The following is a 10,033-nucleotide window of genomic DNA, read 5'->3' as shown; positions in this document are numbered from 1 at the left end:
CTTTCGTTCAAGCTGAGAACAAATACCAATAATATAAACATGTAAAATTTCAAAGAATTGCAAATAACCACAAAACAATTCATCAATTTTACATCCACAAAAATCAAGCACAAACGTTCTTCTACTAGGAAGCCGTGTCATATTCATGCAAGAAATTCATTATTTTTACTGGCCACAATGTCGACAGATAGTCCAGAGACCATAAGAATGGCATGGCTGACTAACAATGCTAAAGCGTATAACCATAAAATTAAGCACTAAGGATTCTTTACTTGTGCGTGAACTCCTCTAAAGAAAGGTCGAACCGGACAAGCACCTCCTCCTATAGCTCCCTCTAAGCATTATTAAAATACAATCCTTATAATTTCGCAGCAATATTGCTCCGGTAAAGACCAGTCGCGATATTACTGAAAAACTAATTTTACGATTTTAATAACCTTTATCTAGAGAAGTCAAAACTTACGAACTGGTAATGTTCCTCCCGTAAAGACAGGCCGGTCACTACTTCGCACTAAGACCAATTTTATGGAGGCCATATACAAACGTGTTGTAATTATCGCTTCATATTTTCTTGTTGGTGGTTTTAATAGTTTAATTATCACTTAAGCAGATAAGGCAGATATCCACATTCAAAGAATAATTAAACATGTACTAGCTATGCATGCAAGGCAATAAGTACATAGGCGATGCACGAGTTAAACTAGATTTTAACAAATAAAATCATAACTCAAATTAAATATCCATCTTTCATCAATAAAACATGTAAACACATTTACACAAGGTTCACATAACCATAATGACGAAACTTGATCATTTAATTAAGCATCTAAAATAAATAGATAGAATTAAAATTCCATCTTCACATAAACAAGATTATCTAGACATTAAGTCCAATCTTAAACAATCATACATTATTAGTTAAAATAACGTATCTTGATTATTAGAATTACCTTTTAATACTATTAGGATTTACTTAGATAGAATTAATCCATCCTTATCCTAAAATTAATGTCTAGGTATATATCATAAAAGATTAGCTAAGTCTTAATTTAAAATGCCCACTTGGATACATAAATCCGCATTTATCCAATTAAGACTAAATCCATTTAAAACACACCAATTAAATTCGAGAATTAAAATTCTCATAGCTTTCAAATAAAATCACATGACAAGAAGAATCTTATTACATCTTTAATTCAAAATGATGTTTTCTAGATGAAATAAAATTCACCTTCATCAAAATTAAAGACAAAATTCAACTTAATAAATAATTAAGGATTTTAATAGCAAAATTAATGCTCTATGAATTTTCATACCTTTAAATCACATTTGATGTTATCTAGATGAAACAAATTCACCTTCATCAAAATTAAAGATAAAATTCAAATTAAACTAGGAATTGAATTCCAATTAAAATCCAATTAATCATTTAACACTTTAATAATTTAGGATTTAAGTAGCATGTTAATGCCAAATGAATTTTTCACTTCTTTAATTAAACCGATGTTATCTAGATGAAATAAAATTCACCTACATCATATTAAAGACAAAATTCAAACTAGGAATAAGATTCCAATTAAAATCCATCCAATTATTATATATGTAATTTTCGAAATTTTAAGGTTTATAAAACAATTGAAAACTTATGTCTTTTCCTTAGGTATATTTCTAGGAAATAATTCCATAACACACCAATTAAAATAAAGACAATTTCAATTAAACCTTAAAAATAAAATATGAAAGCATATAGAGAGAATATTCATTAAAAATCCATCCAATTATGGAAAAGCCAAAAATTAGATCAATCAAATATTGAATTTCCTTATGTTAATTATCATGATATTATCTAGATGGAAAGAATCCATCAAAATCAACTAATTAACAATTTAAATCAATTATTTGACCTAATTAATTCAATTGGCAATTTTAAAGAAGACAATTATTCTCTTTTAAATTAGAATCTTGACTTAATTACAAAATCATTCTAATTACCACAAGATATTTAATTATTCTAGGTTTAGGATTTTAAACCACAATTATAAATAACTTGTGCATTAAGAAACGAAAACACGAAAACGAAGACGAGACGACGCGACCAAAACCCTAATTAGGGTTTGGGCCGCCACCGGGCCTCGCAGCAGCCGCTGCTGCCGCACCCGACTTCAGCCGCCTCCCGCTACCTCCGGCGCTGCTCCCACTGCAGTAGCGCCGCCTACTGGCCGCCGCCGCCTCTGCCACGAGCGTCGCCGCTGCTGTCACTCCCACTGCAGTAGCCGCTGCCCTCCGTTGCCTGGAACACTGCGGTTGCTGCCCCAACCGAAGTCAAGGCTACCGCCATCCAACGAGGCTGCTGTCGCTGCCTCAAGCCGGCGACAAGACGGCTGTCCGTCGTGGTGCAGATCGAAGACGACGTCGCAGCTTCCAAGATCTGGAGCTGATCGCCGCTGTCCACGACCGGAGTTGTTGCTGTTCGTCGACGACGCAGCTGCTGCCCGCCGTCGCCCGAAGAAGACGCCCCGCTGCTGCTGCGTGCTGGAGACTCCGCTGCCAGCGATTCGTCGCTGCCTTGGCTGCCCGGAAAGCAAGCTGCCCTTGTCCGAAGACGACGGCTGCTGCCCGGTGAAGACGGCGACTCCTCAGCCACCGTGGCTGCCTCGCCCAGCCGGATCTGGATCGGTGATCCCCGACAAGGCAAGATCCACAGCCCGGTTTCAAACACAACTAGGGTTTTTAACCCTTGTATTCCTTTTTCGTTTTCCGATCTAATTAACTTGATTTATCGCGGTCGCTTCGCTTGACCGCGATCTTAAATCTTAATTAATCGTTTCTTAGTTTGTAACAATCTTTTATGTTCAACACATATGCACATTTAAATATCAAGCATTTAGCAATTTAAATAGATCTAGCATATTAAGAACATAAAACTATAGATCTAATGAATACTTGCTTAGATCTAGAATATTCTTGTGAAAAACTCAAATAAAATTCGAGATTCATAATATTCTTTCATCGATCCAAGTATTCAATCATGGACCACTTTATTTCTTGATTCAAAAACATATATTCACTTAAACACATACATATATGTAATCAACAAACATATAATCTAGTACATATTACTTAGAATATATAGATCTAATGATGTTCATCATAGATCTAGAATATTTTTGTGAAAAACTTGAATAAAATTCAAGATTCATAATATTCTTTCATCGATCTAGAACATCATATCATAGATCCGAAAAGAAAATCAAGAAAAACATAGATCCAACACATATTGCATTATTTTCGAAAATCCCAAGTTTCCACACTATAATTTTCGAAAAATTCAATTAATCAAATACATAATCAGAGCCTAAAAATTGGCTCTGATACCAGTTGTTGGGACTACCGCAGCGGAAGACACGGAAACCAAACAGGTCCTAGACCGGATCTATTTAGGTGATTATGCATTCGACTCCAATTTCATGCAATAAACATAGATCTATAGATATAACATCAAATAAACACATAATCATGCATATTCGATGTAGATTCGATTGTTACCTCATAATCCATCATTGGATTGACGTTGCTAGCTGCACCACCCGGAGATCCTTGGTTTATCGACCACGAATCTTCCAACCTATTCCCTTGTCCTTGATTCTCCATCCGTGTGGGCGGATCTCGAAGAACCAAATAAAAGTGATATGAGATCTAGGGAAAACCAAATTACAAATAACTTGGGTCCATTTTATTTTATAATATTTCCCGCGTTTAAGATTATCTTGATCCATCAATTTAATTCTTTTGTCTGCTATGTGACTAGAATTAAATTAATTCTCCAAAGAGTTTTTCTAGTTTGAAACTTTATTTATTATTCGTGGAATAAATTCCAACTGCGCAGATTTCTGAATAATAAATTCCTCTTTCAAACACCTCATTGGGGATCACCCTTTTAGGGATTTAATCATACCACACTGGGCACGCGAATTCTATGAAATAATATTCCAATACCTTCATGTTATTCAATTACTACCACCCAAGATATCATGAACTTGAGTTACGTACAAACTCTCACATATTGATAAGTCAAAGTGGCGTTTGATTGAATAAACAATATTGATATTAATATCATAGACTAGAAAATACAAAACTTTCTGAAATATATTCTTTCAGTAGATAGCAATAAAGAATACATTTCGGATTAGATCCTTTCAGTGTTTTACCACACCGGTGTTACTAATCTCATCTTAGGTAAGAGAGAATTATCACAAACACCGCAACCGTACCAATAGGTAGCCAAAGCCTATCTAGGTTGTGAATACGTTTTTCTTCTTACTAGATCTGGCCAAGTCCCCTACTGGAAAACTCATGAGGAGATTCATCGAATTTTCCTACTTGACCTTCTTAGTAAAAAGCCTTAGACTTGTTTATTATATTTCAATAATAAACCATTATATTATATTATTTATTCTCATAAATAGGTAAACAAGTGGACGTGGCGTTTCTCATATACATGCACAAGCTGACTATACAAAGACATGTACGCTCGAAGCATCTTTTAGTATACAAACCCCAACAATCCATTGCATCATAAGGTAGTGAGAACGGAATGAAAAATAAAAATTCTTCCCCTAGCATATCAATAAAGAAAATGTTGCCTCAATGAGGTCTTAGTATCAACGAAAATTTCGAAAAGAGCATAAGTAAGAAGGTACGGCAAAAGTTTAGCAAAATATTCAAAAATCATGGGGGAAGCAAAACAATGTTTTCCACGACTATCACTCCTAGTCGATATCGTTCATATCCTCCTCGGGGTCCTCATCCTCATCGACATTTCCCATGTCCAAATCGTGTCCTTCCTCGTAAGGTTCCTCGTCCTCGCTTGATCCACCAACATCCGGGGGCGGAGGGGTTATCGCACGCATGTCCTCCACGTTCCCATTTATGACCAACGGGTTAGACGCATGAGCCCTAAGCCTTGGTTTAGTAGGGACACGATCAACATGCGGCTCCTTATCACGACGATATCTCCATCGACGGGCCTGACTCGGCGGATACTTGTGCGCTGGGGGACTAAGCGGTGGTCCGTCCCTTGCAGCTGCCATGGCTGGGAGTAGCACTCCAATCAAGCCAATCATATCGCCTCGAGGCTTGTACTCGGGCGGACTAAACCACGTAAATGGTACCGCAGCTTGAGCAGTCCATTCACTCCATGGGGAAGGCAGGCTGTGGATCAATCTCGAGATCCCCGCGTGATGGGTAGCTCCTCCATACGCGTATGCATCCATCCAGCGATCGTAGAATTCAGTGACGTAGGTTAGGAGAAAGGACTTTCCATCCCACTCAAACTCTTGGTAGGTCTCGACAGGGAAAACCTTGTTCTTCGCGTAATGGTCGCGCATCGGTGCTTAATACCGATTAGGCATCTACAAAAGAAATCTCAGCATCAGAACAAGGATCGAAGAAAATATCAATAGTGTATGAGGTTTCAAATGATGCTGAGAGTACGATGGATATATATATATATATATATATGGGTCGAACGATGGATATATATATATATATATATATATGTGGGTCGAACGATGGAGGTGTGAAGATAATATCATATCAAGAATGAACGGAATTTCATTTCCGAGACAAATGGTTTGTATATATATATATTTATTTTTCGCGTTTCGGTAGTTCGCGATTTCGTTCTAGCAAGTCGTTCGCCTCGCATTCGGCGTTTTTATTCCTCCAAGTTCGATATCGTCATACAAATTTTCCAATCACCACACGATTTTCAACTCAACATAGCATGCTCAAGTTCAACTCATAGCGTTGTTCATCGAACAATCACGCAATCACAAATCATATAGAATTCCCATAGAGTTTTATCGCTCAACTCATAACGGTCTTAACATATGATCACTTGCATAACAACATTCATCATTTGTTTTGCATAATCACAATTTGCAATTTCGCATGCATGCATAATCATCATTTTATACTCCAAAACAAATTTCCAAAATATCACAACAACTCCCATTCGCTTCAACTCCCAACATTTCATAATTTTCCCACAAATTTCAGATTTTATTACAACAAGACTCTTGGGTCCAGAGCATTTCTAGGGTATAATAAATGCGGCGACTGTTAACTAAGCGAACTTAAAGGCAACAAGAACGTAGACTAGGGTTTCATTTAAAGAGATTTGACCAAGTGTTTAATGAACTGTCTAGGCAATAAGTCAACGGCTTTAAATATGAAAAACAAGATTTAATAGCTAACATAGGCTAAGCTCCAAAGTCAAGGGTTTATTGTAACTCCAACAAAACGCAATCTTTCACAATATTCCAAATCAAAGAAATAGGTTCAAACAACCAAAGATAATAAGTTTCAAAATATTCAGCGGAAGCATTCCAAGAGGAAGCGAAGCCATGTATGAGGACACGACTACACTCAAAATCCCAACCATCCATATTGTTCGATTCAACTGTCTCAACACCACCGACCGCCCATCGCATCGCTCAACCTGCACATAGGGAAAACACATGCAGGGCTGAGTATTTTAAGCATACTCAGTGGACTCATGCCAAAACATTTTATAGTTATGCCACCCTTACCATAGTGAACTCGAGGTTTTGCATTTATTTAAAGATAAGCATCGAGTATCACAAAATATTTCATGGACTGACCAGTCAAATAATACCTCCCATTTTCTCATCAATCAACAATTCATATGGTGCGACGAAGTGTGGCCACACTTTCGCCCACGAGATCGGCCGACTAGCAAGGACGGCTCCCGATCTCCAGTGTACACTAGCCTGATAGGGTTTGCGGCCCTACTCAGACCCGAATTCGTTTTTATAGCCCTTTAGCCTAATGGAGCGCACTCACAATCTAGGCATCAGGCACACACAATATCCAAAATAATTATAGGCATGGCATAACAGTTTAATCCACCCTTATTGCTCCACTTTCATATATTTGCAACATAAGAGAGAGTTTAGAATAAAGCCCACCTCGATTTCCTTCGAGTTCAAAAACGCACTTCTTCTTGTTATCACACCGGGAACGCGAACTATCACCTTTAGTTCATATATTTCAAATAAGTCTCAATCATGGATCAAAATCATGCATGTTCTCACGTTTCCCTTTCCCATCGATTATTTTCAATATCACCATTCAAAATCAAAGTACGATTATCATATCGTTTTTATTCACACAACAACTCTAGATTTAACATCAAATCGTGTCACGCATGAGTGTTTCCCACACACAACACACGCACACGCACACACACACAACACACGTACACGCCTACCGAGGCGTGCACACACACACACACACGGTCACAAACCCACACATGCATCCAAATTCACCGATTAATTTCCCCTTCACTCGTTCTAAATGCATGTGGACTCAAGAACACCGATTGATCGGTAGAAGAAGAGAAGATCAAAATAAAAGTACCTTTTTCACAAGAACAATCGGTAGGATACAAGTAGAATCTTGATTCTTCAACAAAATCTTGAATTGCAGCTTCAATTCTTCTCCAAAAGATGAAGAATTAATGGAGAAAGTAGAAGAAAAATTTGAGAGAGTGGGAAAGAGAGAGAGAGTCGAAATTTGGGAGTGGGGGCGTGATTTGTGATGTGCTAGGGTTAGGTTCTCACTCTTATTTATAGAGTGCAAAATATAATATCTTTAATTAAATAAATTAAAGATTTGGAGAGATTTGAGGGGAAGTGGCGTTAAAACCGTTGAGGGAAAGGAGGATTTCGAATTTCTTAGGCTATTTAATTAGCCTATGATTTAATTTGAATATTTTACGGAGTAGAATAAAATATCACGGAGCAAGAAAATAATAATAATCTCCCCAAAAATATGGTAGTAGGCGTGATTTTCAAATTCCTACTCCAAGGAATTAATTAAAATCCTAATTAAATTAGGATATGGTAAGATCTTCTTAGATTTGGCAAGATATGTTGGGATATTTGAATTTATTTATGGAAGAGAATAAACAAGGGATCAAATAAAAATAATCCCTTCTCCCATAATATAAGGGATTTTCGAAAATCCCATTATATGACAAGGATTTCGAAACTTTCATCAACAAAATAAGGAATATTCGGACTTTGGATTTAATTCGGATAATTATCCCAAACAATAATTAAATCCAAGAAAAATAGGATTCTTTCCAATAAATAGGAGGGGGTCGAAAATTCCACATGATTAAATAATGCTCCTATTAAATTCTCACTCATCCCTTAGGAAAATAATTCACCAAAATATTATTTTTCCCCGCATCAAAGTATTCACATATTCGGATTTCACCTCCACTTCACATTTTTCAACGACTTTGACCATTCCACGGCCACGTCATATTTTCAACAAGTTTGACTATTCAACTCAAACTCAACTCCATATCGCAATTAATTACTCATCACTTAATCCACATATATCATAGCATTAAAAGCATTTAATGCAAAAATTTCCATGTCACAAAAATTAGGGTTCGAAATAGCGGGATGTTACATTTTCGAACCCTAAATTTAGAGCCAAGAATTTAATTCCCTAATTTATGACTTAGGAGACGTGAATTAATTGAGGAACGAAGTTATGACCGAGTCGAGTTTAGGGTTGCGTTGGAAGTTTGAAAAGTCAAACTTGTTGATTATATGACGTGGCATGCGAATATTTGAATTTTAAGAAATTATGTGATGAATTATGTGTTTATGGGTGAGTGAGATTATTAGGATATTTTTCCATAACCTTATTTTCTTGAATTTTCGAAAACCCCTAGCCTTATTGGAGAAAATCCTATTTTTCCGGATTTAATTTAATTCTTGGGATATTTATCCAAATTAAATCCAAAACCCAATTATTCTCTATTTTTTAATGAGAAAAATTGGCTCCCATAATTGTTTTAAGGTGATTTTCGAAAATCACCTATATTTGGGAAGGAATAATTATTTTATTTTTAATTGATCCCTTATTGATTTCCTTCCATACCTAAAATTAAATATTCTAGCAAATCTTACCATACCTCAAGGAGATCTTGACATATCTTATTTTAGTTAATATTAAAAATTCATTCCTTATTTAAAATGCCAAACGCACGCCTATTCCTTATACCAATGGGGAGGATTTTTATTTTTATTTTGCTCTGTGATATTTTATTCTACTCCGTAAAATATACAAAATAAAATCTTGGCTAATTAAAAGCCATATATTTCGAAAATCTCCATGTTTGAGCCCTAGATCTTTTTCTTCTTCTCTACTCCACAATATTGTTTTATTTAATTGTGGAGAATAAAAATCTTTCCAAATATTCTATTTAATTACCTAAAGATCTTATTGAACCCTATAAATAAGAGCAAAACCTAACCCTAACCCTCAAAATTTTTGCCCCCACCCATTATTTTCGTCCCCTCCCTCTCTTCTCACTCTATCAATTTTCTTCTACCTTTCTCCAATAATCCTTCATCCTTTGAGAAGAATTAGAGTTTGAGCCTCAAGATTTTTGAAGAACCAAGTCTCTACTTTGTTTCTACCGTTCGTTTTTCTCAAAAAGGTATTTTTATATTAATTCTTCTTCATCTAACCGATAAATCGGTATTCTTGAACCCTCATGCGTCTTGCTTGAGAGAAAGTGGGATAAAGGGAATATGGAATATATGTGTGCGTCGCGTGTGTGTGTGCGTCGCGTGTGCGTGTTGTGTGGTGTGTGTATGTTGACAAAATACTCTTATGTGACATATGTTGGTGATAGATCTAGAGTTAAGATGCGAATGAAATTTATATGATGACCATGACTTGATTTTGATTGGTGATAGTAAGGTGAATCAATGGGAAGAGGGATACGTGAGACATGCATGATTTAGGAACTTATGTTGAGACTAATACTTGGTATGTACATGTGTGGAAAAAAAAGGTGAAACCTCGGTTGCGAAGCAGGATAACAAAGGGAAAGAACATACTTGAAATCTAAGCAGTCGAGGTGGGCTTTATTCTTAAAATCTTTTATGTTGCAAATCTATGAATGTGGAGAGATAAGGGC

Source organism: Salvia hispanica, chromosome 5 (assembly GCF_023119035.1).
Source record: "Salvia hispanica cultivar TCC Black 2014 chromosome 5, UniMelb_Shisp_WGS_1.0, whole genome shotgun sequence".
NCBI lineage: Eukaryota > Viridiplantae > Streptophyta > Magnoliopsida > Lamiales > Lamiaceae > Salvia > Salvia hispanica.
This window is presented reverse-complemented; position numbering follows the sequence as displayed.